The 12,830-nt window shown below is 42.3% G+C and overlaps 1 protein-coding gene across 3 annotated transcripts in view; it reads right to left on the bottom strand.

Annotated features, from left to right (window-relative positions):
* Positions 1-8,079, bottom strand: part of CASR (calcium sensing receptor) — a 76,380-nt gene extending 68,301 nt beyond the window's left edge. The window contains exon 1 of one of the 3 annotated variants that reach the window (XM_059162819.1): positions 7,894-8,079. The gene's annotated coding sequence lies outside the window, so the exon portion shown is untranslated. Of the gene's footprint in view, positions 1-7,184; positions 7,832-7,893 lie in introns of those variants that run through there. The other 2 variants (XM_059162820.1, XM_059162821.1) reach the window with 2 other exon arrangements.
* Positions 8,080-12,830: the final 4,751 nt, after the last annotated feature.

Genomic DNA, 12,830 nt, shown 5'->3' with positions numbered 1-12,830 from the left:
TCATGAACAGCATGGTGACTGTAGTGCATATTTGAAAGTTGCTAAGAGAGTAGATCTTAGTTCTCATCACAAGAAAAAAATTGTTCATGGTGATGGATATTAACTAGACTTATTGTGGTGATCATTTTGCAATATATGCAAATATCAAATCATTATGTTGTATACTTGAAACTAATATAATGTATCTCAATTATAACTAAATAAAAAACCCCAACAAAGTAGGTGATATTAATAATAATAATAAAATAAATAATCCCAGTTTATAGATAAGGAAACTGGAGCACAGAGAGGTTAAATAACTCACCCAAGGTCACACAGCTAGAAAGCTGTAGAGCTGGGACACAGGCCCAGGCAGTGTAACTCCAAAGTCTGAACTTTAAGCCATGAGGCTGTGCTGCTTCCCAAAAGATGAAGGTGATAATTAGATAACTGCAGAGTGAAACTTTATTTGGAATATTTTCATTTTTAAGAATAAAGAAAGGGAAGGCCATATGGCCTCCTCACTACCTTTATCTCTTGAACTCTCCATTGACAAACAGTGCTAAAGGGCTCCCTTGGATAGCAGTTTGCAGTATAGGGAGGGGCCGACTAGGATCCTGACCTGAAGGAGCTCTGATGGACTGGGGGTCTGAAGCTGTGGTAAAGAACCTTGGTCTGATGGTTCCACTCTCACTGGCTCTCTCTGATCAGCTGGCACGTCCCCTCCTCTCCCTACCCATCATCTCCCACAAGGGCTACCAGACTGGAGATCTGGGTGGGTATCAAGACTGGCCTATCTGAGTGAGTAGAGCTAACTGAATGCCTGACGTGCAGCTGGAGCTCAACCAATGCTGTGGAACTAAACTAAAGGCTTATGTCGAATTACAGAAAATTTAGAAGGACCAAATGGAGGACATGATAATTTTTTCAACCATCAACTTCCATTAAGAGGAGAAAAACAACTTTTCTCCTAAGGACGACAGCTCACAATTATTGTTGGGGGGTGGGGGAAACAATAACAGTGTCTTTGAGCCTGCTTCTTTCTTTCTACATGAAAAACAGCAAGTAAACAAGAAACATGCTTGTTAGGAACTCCACCAACAAAAGACATGGGAGGAAGAAGTCAAATCACTTCATTTTCTTACTGTTAGTAATTTTGCTTGTATGCATGTGAAAGACTTGTTGAAAGAGTAGCTAAAATTAGTTTTCTCCCTGCGGGTATCACATTACCTTTGCCCCCATCATACCGATAAGCATTTCCCGAGGGTGGAGGAAAACAGGTTTCCACCCCAGTTCCTAGGGAAAAAAATCAATTATAGATGAGAAACACCTAAAAGCCAATTAATTCAGGTTACTTAACCTAAGAAATCATCATTCTTCCTGCTTTATCAGTGTAAGGAAAGGTCTCAGACAGGAGCTGAGCCAAAGCATGTGGACCAGTTAAGCGGCTACCATATGCCAGGCATTGTGGTAAGCACTTTCCCTATATAGTTCATGTAAACCTCACAACCACCCTTTCAAGGAGACATCCTCCATTTTACAGATAACTAAAGGAATATCCCCCAGTAAAAACTGGGGCTCAGAGAGGTGAGGTATGCTGCCCAAAGTCACAGAGATGGACAGTCCACTTTTATCCAAATTCTAGACCGTCTAGTGTAGAGGCAGACCTTATTTTTCCTCATTTTACACTTTACCACTTACTCATTGGCCCTGTCTAATTATAATGTCTGTACATTTCTGTGGCTTCAAGTAATGATACAGTTGTTCAAGCAAGTGAATCCAACACTCAGTCAGCATTTCCTAGGATCCACGTTTGGGGGAAACAGGCACAAAATTCCCAGCAACGGTCCACCGAGCACTACCACACACATCTGGATAATTTTCCATCTTATGAAATGGATGATGTGGTTAGCAAGACTACATTGCATTATAAAATAGGGATGATCTAAATCCCCTGATTCTCACTGGCTTTAATAGAGGCACCTTAGCTTGTGCATATTGAACTGTGAGAGGGCATTTGAGAAAAAAAGAGAAAAAATTCAATCAGGTTAGTGTCAGGCAAGAGTGAAAAACAAAACTACCAGGCATGAGTGAGTGTTGTATGTGCCACTTTATGACAGTGGCAAATGGATGAGATCTAATGTTCATTCACCTTGAACTAAAAGCCTCCCAGAGATGAGAGAGACAGAGAGAGAGAGAGGGAGATAATGGCTTTTATTTGTTCTGGATCAACTAAGCCTTCCTGACATTATTTTATGTTGTAACATAGAAGTTGTCAAGGAGTCTTCTCAATTACAAAGACAGGGTTTTTTGTTGTTGTTGTTGTTGTTGTTCTAATCATTAAGTCCTCTGCACAGAAGCACATCCTAGATACCTGATCCCTAGTCCTTGTGGATACCTGGTTTCCTTTTGTTATCCTAAAGTCATTTAGATGACAAAACCAAAAAATGACAGACTAGAATCCTACTCCCCACAAGTAATGAGTAATTGAGTTTTGTGGACTTTACAAAACTTGCAGACATCTCAAGCTTTGGTTCCTTTTCTCCATGGCCACTGCCACAGCCACCATGGTTCAGGCTATCATCATCATCATCTGAATGGGTATAATTTCTGTAAGTGGTTTCTCTGTTCCAAACTTGTCCCCCCTTTAACTCAGCATCCTTATGCAGCCAGAATGATTATGGTCTAAATAAAAATGTTCATGAAGTCACTCCTCCACTTAAAACCCTATAGTGGGGCGCCTGGGTGGCTCAGTGGGTTAAGCCGCTGCCTTCGGCTCAGGTCATGATCTCAGGGTCCTGGGATCGAGTCCCGCATCGGGCTCTCTGCTCAGCAGGGAGCCTGCTTCCTTCTCTCTCTCTCTGCCTGCCTCTCAGTGTACTTGTAATTTCTCTCTGTCAAATAAATAAATAAAATCTTTAAAAAAAAAATAAAATAAAAAAAAAAATAAAACCCTATAGTGGCTTCCTTTGTATTAGGATAAATAATGAAAAAAAAAAGCACGCCAATAATAACTAGATACATAATCTGTGCTGGGTACTACACGATTTATCCTCAGTTCTTGCAAGAACCCAATATGGGAGATGCAACCGTTATTACCATTACTTATTGAGGTCAAGATACTTAACCAAAGCCTCACAGCTAGAAAGTGACAGAGCTGTGACTCAAACTTGGGTATGTGTGCTTTCACCGTGCACATTTTAAAACCGGCATCTATCCATGTGATGGCACGCTGGTTCTCCATGACCTGGTCTGCTCACCACTCCAGCCTCATCCCTTCGTGAGCTCCTTTTTGCTCTTTATGCTTCAGCTCTTTGAGCCACTTGCATGTCCTAGACCTTGGCATGCTGTTCCACACTTCTGTTTTTGTTTGGTTTTCCACACAAATCCCTTCTTTTATAATGCCCTCTTTCCTTTGTTTACCTTGAGGAATGTCTCATCTTTCAAGATTCATCTCAAGTGTTAACTCATCCCTGAACCTTTCCTCAACTTCTCCTCTCCTTGGTGAAATAGACCCCTTGGCTCCCTGTGTATCACGTTCCTTAATTATGCTTTCATTATGGCAACCACAGCGCTTTCCCATCCTTACATGAGTAAGTATGAGTCCCCCGTCTTAAACTTCTATGAATTCCTCACCTGCTGGGACTATATCTTACTAATCCATTTTATCCATAGTATCTAGCACAGTGCTGGGCACATAGAAGATTTACAGCAAATATTGTTGGATGAATGAAAATATTTGTTCACATGTGAAGTATGTCGCTTGGTCAGAGCATCCCACGTTAATACATTGTGAAATTTATATTGCTTTTACTTAGAGCATCAATGCAATTAGTAATTGTTTTTCTTTACTAAAGGACTGAATATGAAACTCTGAAGAGGTACTTGCAGCTTTAGAGTAACTGAACATTTTGACATCCTACCAATTACAGCAGTGGGTAAGAGTGGAGAGAAGATACTGTAGTCTATCTGCCACACTTCTTTTCACTGGGAAAGTGATAACAATGAGTTGTCATGTACAAGTCAAATTTGGTATGGCAGATACATGCATATCTATGTTAGCAATGGGAATATAGATCATTTATTTTTGAACCATAATGCACATATTTTATTATGCATAGTAAAATAAACAGATAAGAATGAAATTAAACACTTCATTTAAAAGCATGAGTAACAGCAATGGAAAACCATGACCAACTTAAGACAGCACAGATGATACTGTGACAGCAAGGAATCCTTTTCCAGAATTTCAGAAATGCTAGTTCTACATGTATACACATGCTGTATGGCAAACACTACGTGGCAGCCAGACTTCTTGATTACTAGCAGCCAAATGCAATTTCTAGCTGATACACTCTGCTCCTATCTCAAAACCGTATATATCTTCAATATTTCCACCTACTCTGGAATCTCAGCTGAAGGGAAACCTCCTTGAGAAACCCTTCCTTGGTCTTGCAATACAATCTGTATACACCCTCAAAGAACTTTACTTCTTTATTTTAGGGAACTTGTTTTAATTTGTAATTACATATTCAATACTTTGTTATTTTATTAACAGTTGCTTCCCTGATGCATCTATAAGCTCCAGGAGATCAGAGATCTTTCTTTATTTTTTCACCATTTTTTCCTCCAGTGACTGACACATAGCCAGATACTCTATAAACATTATGAATGAATGAATGAATCAATCAATCAATCAATCATTGCCATGTTCTCTTAAGAATTATACCTCATTCCTTATGAGACTCAAGCTGGTAGTCAATTTATTCCTCCTCATTATTTCCCTTCTCTACCACAAGGATCAGTCCTTATTTTCAAATCTCCCTTACTCACCTCCATTCAAAAAGGCTTCTTATGGGGCACCTGGGTGGCTCAGTGTATTAAGCCTCTGCCCTCAGCTCAGGTTATGATCTCAGGGTCTTGGGATCGAGCCCCATATTGGGCTCTCTGCTCAGCGGGGAGCTTGCTTCCCCCACTCTCTCTGCCTGCCTCTCTGCCTACTTGTGATCTCTCTCTCTGTCAAATAAAGAAATAAAATCTTTTTAAAAAAAAGTCTCCTTACAAGTGCAGCTTCTCCCCAACCTGAACTTTCTGACACGTGTGGGATCCAGGTCTAGGTAATGCAACATGAATAAAATGAACAAAATAAAGGAAATGTAGTGACTTAGAGTACTTATTAGGGTATTTTATTTACTTTATTATTTTTTAAAAGATTTATATATTTATTTCAGAGAGAGAGAGAAAGCAGGATGGAGGGGGAGAAGGAGAGGGGGAGAGGGTCTTAAGAAGACACTGTCCATCCAGGGCACCAGGGTGGCTCAATGGGTTAAAGCCTCTGCCTTTGGCTCAGGTCATGATCCCAGAGTCCTGGGTTCGAAACCCGAATAGGGTTCTCTGCTCAGCAGGGAGCCTGCTTCCTCCTCTCTCTCTCTCTGCCTGCCTCTCTGCCTGCTTGTGATCTCTGTCTGTCAAATAAATAAATAAAACCTTAAAAAAAAAAAAAAAAAGATACTGCCCTGAGCACAGAGCCTGACTAGGGGTTCCATCCCACAACACTGAGGTTATGACCTAACCTGAAACCAAGACCCGACCACTTAACTGACTGTGCCACCCAGGTGCCCCCTATTAGGTTATTTTAAACACTACATAACTTCTAAAAAAGCCTATTAGTTCTTAAAAATAATTCAAACTACTTCTATTTTGTCAAATAGATAAAAATGGGTTTATTTGCTGATTTTTTTTCATTTCTCAATACATTTTGGCCTTGCCTAGTAAAAGCGTTGGAACAGAGTTGATTGTGCTGATTGTTAGCAAGAAGTTACGCCACATGTGCGGTCTCATAGCAAAATTATCTGGAGATTATTCCTAAATGCCAGGGCCCTATGCTTCAGGATTCTTCTCTTCTCAAGAATCTTGGCCTGCTCCTCCCTTCCTACTTCTGTGTTCCTCTCTAACCCTTCTTCTACATCTCTCCCCACCACCTCCCCACCTCCGTTGTCTGCCACAAAGCTATGTCCCTGAGCCCCCTCACAAGTATAAAACATCCATCTTTTGAGGTTCTTTTGGAGGAAGAATCCTCTGCCTGCCACTCTGTTGGGCCTGGGTGGAGAAGGGAGAAGCTACTAAGAGCCATAATTGGCAAAACTGTGTTTTCAGGAATAGGAACTCCTGAGGTGTTAATTCCTGGAAATCAAGCGCATTTTAGGAAATACCCTTCATCAATTCCCCTCAGTACCAGACTCTACTTAAGTCACACTTGGAAATTCTAGTTTAAGGAAAAGAACATACTTTAGCACTCATCATGGACTCTTCCCTAAGGCTGGGAGAGTTAAGTAAAGTAAATGAAGTGTCCTCTCAGTAGTGGGCTCCCTACCCCAAAGGGCTACCCCAGTGAAAGACTTTGAAGACAGCAGGGGCTGTGCCAATGGGGAACACTGGCGATTATGAGATGCAGGCACTGGCAGTGATGTCATTTTCTTCTGGTACTTTCTTTAGGCAGGAGGTAGGATAAAGAATCAAAAGGAGGGGACAGAGCAAGAATAAGAAAGGACATAAGTTAAAAAAAAAAAAAAAAGCTACAAAGTGGAAGACAAGATTTTTGCAATATTTGATTTTAAAAACCAAGTGCATGTGTTATCTGTTAAAATTACAGTTTTAAAATAACCTAAAAAATAATAAATGACCACCTACTGTCTGGTACCTTTTATTTTTCTCCACAGGGAATGTGGCAGCTGGTGATCAGGTTTGACACCTTAATTTGGTGCCACAGAGGCAGTGTCCTCAAGGCACCTGGAGGCTTTGGCTAAAGAGGCTGGATGCTGACACGGTGGCCCTCCCTTTCCATTGCGAACATACTAGAAAGCTGCCCGGTTCCTTGTTAAGACACAGGGAAAGGGAGTTCTTTCTGACAACGCCACAGGCAGAAACAAGGCGCAGGCATAGCACACTACCCACAGCCCGTGTGTTGGTACGCACTCCCGTTCAACCCAAAGGGCGACCCCCAGCAGCTTCTGCGGGTAACTGAACAGTCGGTCCTGCTCCTGGAGTCTTTGGTCTTGACTTCCCTCAAGCCACGCACCCGGTGTTCCCGGGGTTGAGCTGCTCCGACGGGCGCCCTTCGTTTGCTCCTGAGCCCATGCGGTCCCTGGACCCCGCCACTGCGCATACCTGCATTGTGGCACTTTCCGCCCGCCCCCCTCGCGTACCTTGGTCCTACCTGCAGCCCTTGCCCCAGCTCTCTCACCAGGGGCAGCGCCGGCCCGTTGGCTGTGGATCTACACGAAGATGGGCAGGAACTTGAGCTCAGGACGCCAGGTGGGCCCAGCAACCACGGTCTCGGTCAAGGTCTCGGAGAGGCGCCGGCTGTCAGGGCGGCCACCGCAGCCCCCGCAGACCCTCTGGGCGGCAGCCGAGGCTCAGGCCTCGGAGCTCCGCCCCTCTCCCGCTCCCCGCCCGCCTGTCCCTTGGGGATCCCAGACTGCGGAGCCCAGCTCCCTTCGGAGCCCACTCGCCCGCTGCTCCGTAACCTCGCACCCCTGGTAACCCCAGCACCCTCACGGTCTTCCCAGCCCAGATCCAGCTGCGCTAACTCCTCTGGAGCCCGGCGCCCAGGGCGCCTCTTCTCTCCCCCGGGGGCCACCCACTGGGTCTGGTTCCCGAGAACAGCGGGTCCCACGCTCAGGTCCTCCCCTGTCCTCTCCGCACCAGGAATTTCCCGGACCCCAGATCCTGCTCCCGCAGTCGGAGAGAACCCCTTCCCTCCTCCTCGAAAATGGAAAGAGGCTTTAAGACGTTGGGGGCTTGCGACTCCACTAACGTTCTCTGTGCCAACAGTGGGAAACTTTTTTTTTTTTTTTTGTAAAAGACCAGAGAGCCACAGTAAAATAAATACAAATCCCATGCCCAAACTCTTACTCATTCTGTAAGACTCGGGTCAAGCGCTGTTTACGCTGCGAGACTTCCTCCGTGCTCGAAAACAGCTCCCTCCTTGCTTCTGTACAAGCTCCTGCTCCGAAGGACTCGAGATCCTGCTCCGCCAGATGCAGGCACCTGTAGCTTGTGGTTTCCTGCACCGACCCGACCCTGCGCTCCTGGTAGACGGGGACCGATGCCTTGCTCATTACAGTCCGGGGCGCCTGGCATAGCGCCCGCCACCTATCAGACGCTCGAATATTTTTTCAGTAGGGAAAATTAATTTCTTTTGTAGAAAACCCGTGTTTTTCTTTTTATCCTCCAACAACACATACCCCTTTGGGTGGGCAGTTTGCTAGCATCTATAAAGAATGACAAAAATTATTATCCCTTTGATGCAGTAATTTCATTCTTGGGGAAATTTCCAAAACAAAATAATGTTTATGTGTAGATATTTGTAGCAAGATTATTATCTTTTTACATAAATTAATGGTAATAAAAAACACAAAAAGCAAACAAACAAAGCCAAACTGTCAACAATAGGAAATCGGTTAAATAAATTATGGGAGGATAACTTAATGAGATATTGCACAATCCTTAAAATGAAAAACATCAAGGCATGTGTGCCTCAAAATGTTTTTAGAACAAGAGGGGAATAGTTATTTTTAAAGGAAAAGATGAAGTAACGTGGTGGTGTTTACAAAATAACATTAAGCCAAAAGAGTAAAAAGTTGCATAGTTACTAAGCTTAACAACTTCAAGTAAAAAAATCAAATTTCTTCTCTGTAAAATGGGGCTAACACCTTGAGGGATTCTTGGAGTATTAAATGTAGTTAAGTATTTGGGGGAAATGCCGGATACATAGTGGTTACTCCACAAAAAGTTTCCGTTTTCTTGGTTCAAAGGAGCATAGACTCAATGTAATCTCTCAAATACATCCTCATCACAGCCAACTTCTGCCCATTAACTTACTTCCCCTCGAAGGCAGCATAAGGGGAGTTGCATAAATGTTCAAGCACCAGGATAAAGTGAAGAGGAGAATCTAGTTAATAAGAATAAATGCCAAGCCCTCCTTCAGGCCCAAATGCCCAGCAATGCAAGTTCATAGTGGGGGATTTGGCTCAGCAGGTGTCCATATCAAGATGTCTGGAAGATTGTAGTTGGCTACAAGCACAATGTAGTCAGTGCCCAAAAGCTGAAATAATTCCACCCCAAAACTGAATAACACTGCAGCCTTGGGCTGAATTAATACTTTTCTGTGATCAACTCACACCTGGGCATAACGTTTAAATGTCTTTAAGACATTTAAGCTCTTCACTCTGAAGAGCTTTTATTACATTTTAAAGAAGAAGAAACTGAAACTTATAGCAGTTAGGAGGTGGCAGAAGCATGACCTGAAATCTGAGTAGTTTGACCACAGTCAAACCCTTTGCCAGTGAGTTCCAGTGTGTACATCTCCCACCCGGGATGTAGTAGATGGCTTTGAGTGGTATACAGGTGAGGAAATTAAATAACAGTGGATCACATGGTGAAAGAAGTTCTGTCCTTTTCAGTTCTCTCCACTCTATAGATTATGCCTAAAGAAGAACAATCGTTTTTGTGATTCTTTGTCTTTACATTTCTCGAACACTTGCTAATCTGTTTTTAACAAAGAGAAAGCCTGCCTCAGGCTCAACACCTTTGCTAGGCAACAGTTCCTAAGTAGAATGTAATATCATTGCTTTTGCTTCCTTCTGATATTATTCCTTACACTGTTAATTTCTGACTGATACAGGTTTTCCACTTACAAGATGTTGTAGCTTTCATTTAAGGTAAATTTACTTACCTAAGAAAATTGGGTAACCTCAAAGAAAGATATTAAAGAATGAATAAGACCAGTGCTATTTGGATATGATAGAAATGGCCAAATGATGAAGGTGGTAACAGATGCCTAACCTTTGGGAAATCCTGCCTCACACTCCGTTATGACCAGTGGATGAAAGGTGTGGTGGGACAGGTTTCAGTTCAAAATGAACGGGAACTTTTTTTTAAATTTTTTAAAAATATTTTAGTTATTTATTTGACAGACAGAGATCACAAGTAGGCAGAGAGGCAGACAGAGAGAGAGGAGGAAGCAAGCTCCCCGCTGAGCAGAGAGCCCGACGTGGGGCTCGATCCCAGGACCCTGGGATCATGACCTGAGCCGAAGGCAGAGGCTTTAACCTACTGAGCCACCCAGGCGCCCCGAAAGGAAACTTTCTGACAATCAGAGCTGGGTGAGAAGATTTGAAAGGGCTGCCATGGCAATATTTACCACATTGCGCTTCCTTCGGGAACTGAAGCGGAATTTAGATGACTGCTTGTCACTAGTGATGGCATGGGAAGGCAAACACACTAGATAGTTTATAAGCTCTGACGTTCCTGCCAACCAGGAGAATCTGAGATTCTTGACAGCAGAGCTTGCCGGAGACTTGACCTCTGGAAAAACTGCATTTTGAAAAAAGTCACATTAACTCCCGTTGAGGACAAATTCCCAAAGAAGGGTTCCAGGTGAACTTTGAGCAACAGCAGCATCAATGTGACAATTGTATTATGTATGAAACACTGGTAAATTACTCTGAAGGTAATTGCTTTGAAAGAGATAGCATTTGGGGAAGGGGGTTTGAAAATGTTAGGGTGTTTGTTTACAATTCAATCATCTACTCTTTAACTTCACTTTCTTCTGGTATCGTCTGTATTCATAACGATTTCCAAAGACCAGGAGGACAGGGCATCTCTTCCTTCTTTCAAATATCCGTATCTGCCAGTCTCATGTTTGTGTGGTGTCTGCTTGCCCCAAAGCATCCGTCTCTGCTGTTCATTTTGACAAGTATAAAAATGCGTATGTGTGAAAAAGGTACACAGCCATTAAAAAGTGACTCTGGTGTAGGAAATTTATTTTACAACTGTATGGGCTAAAAATTCATCAAGTACAGGATCACTATCAGACTGTCTTAAAGCTTCAGAGTATTTGGCACTTGGAATATTTTAAGATGTCACTGGGGCCTTTTGCCTCTAAAGGCAGGAATCCTCTTAGGATCTTACACGACAGGCAAGCTAGAAGGAAAAGAGCAAACAGATTGAATGAGTAACTGCCCCCATTAGAATAACTGCTTTCAGAGAAGCTCATTCAATAGACAGCTCTTTAGGTTAGAAAGTTCTTTCTTAAGGCTTCCCTGAAAGACCTCTCTTTCCCTCTCATTCCATACCCAGTCCATCTGCAAGTCATGCTGGCTCTAATTTCAAAATATAGCCAGAATCAACCTCTTTTCTCCACCTCCAGCACTACCAGCTTTATCTAAGCCAGTGTCCCTTAGAAAACCTCCTAATTTTTCTTGCATCCTACCTTGCCTCTCTGCAATCTGTTCTTCCCTTGGCACCTGGAAGGATACGTTTGACACAACTTGGATTATGTCATTTCTTTGTTCAAAACCCTGTCTGGAATGACTTCCTATCTCACTCAGACTAAAATCCAGTAAAATTCATAGCCCAGAAAAGCCAGCGTCCTCTGGCTATTTCTCTGATCTCATCTCCTATAATCCTCCTTGGCTCCCATACACTGGTTTCCTTGTTGGGTTTTGAATATGCTCACCAGATCCTGCCTCAGAGACTTTCATTTACTTTTCCCAGTCTGGAACATTCTTTTTGATCTCTATTCGAGTGTTACCTTTTCAGAGATGCCTTCCTCTGGGATTCCTATCCCTTAATAGCATAGTCCTTTTTTCTCCACACATCATCCGTTTCTTTATTCTGCTTTACCATATTTTAGGGTGTTGTGAACTTTATATATGGCTTGAGGGAAATAAAGTTGAAGGGGGAGAGGTGATGGGGTCAGAGAAGTTGGAGCAAATTGCAGCCCAGAACACAACTTAAAAATGAATACGTAATACTCTGTTCTTTACAAACACGTAGGAATCTAGCTGCCATGAATTTCTCCTTGGCTGTCTTTCCTCCTGGATTCCTAATTTCCTATGTTATTGCTAGAGGATGTTCTCACACTCTCATTTCTAGCCCATGTCCTCTTTCACCCTGATCCCTCTTAAGATGGGCTAAGAAACTCAGATGGGGCCTAATCATTTTGTTTTTGTTTTTATTGAAGTGGAACACATGTTTAGAAATATGTACAACTTGACCAGCACTTGTACCTTTTTTCCATTTGGTAAAAACCCCAGAAAGTAACCATTGTCCTGATTTAGAACACCGTATTTATATTTATATCAATGGAATCGTTGAATAAATACTCTTTTATATTTAACTTTTCTCACTCAACAGCTTGTGACATTCAACCATATTGTGCAGCACTTTGTTCCTTTTCATTGCTGTGGAGTATTCTCATATGACTGTATCACAATTTATTGATCCATTTTACTTGATGGGCATTGAGTTGTTTTGAGTTTTTAACTATTACAAATGATGCTGTCATGGATATTTTGTGGTGTACATGTGCTTGCATTTCTGTTGAGCAATATATCAGAGTAGAATTACTGGGTTAAGATAACTAAGAACTCTCATTTACTACTGGTAGAAATAGAAATTACTCTGACTTTAGAACATTCTTTGACAATCTCTTCTGACACTAAATATTTGCATACCTTTTATAGTCTAGTTCTTTGCAATTATTGATATGAAAAATGTCTTTTCCAATTTTGTGGTTTGCCTTTTAATGAACAGAAGTTTTATTTTTAATGTGGTCTTTTCCTGGGGCTCCTGGGTGGCTCAGTTGGTTAAACGTCTGCCTTCAGTTCAGGTCATGACGCAGAGTCCTGGGATCAAATTGTACATCTGGCTCCTTGCTCAGTGGGGAATCTGAATCTGCTTCTCCCTCTCCCTGCTGCTCCTGCTTGTGTGTTCTCTCTCTCTTTCTGACAGATAAATAAACAAAATCTTCAAAAAAAAATGTAGTCTTTTCCTTTATGATTAGT

The sequence above is a fragment of the Mustela lutreola genome, chromosome 2 (assembly GCF_030435805.1).
Source record: "Mustela lutreola isolate mMusLut2 chromosome 2, mMusLut2.pri, whole genome shotgun sequence".
Taxonomy (NCBI): domain Eukaryota; kingdom Metazoa; phylum Chordata; class Mammalia; order Carnivora; family Mustelidae; genus Mustela; species Mustela lutreola.
The sequence above is the reverse complement of the archived record's forward strand: the minus strand, read 5'-3'. Positions and strand labels throughout refer to the sequence as shown.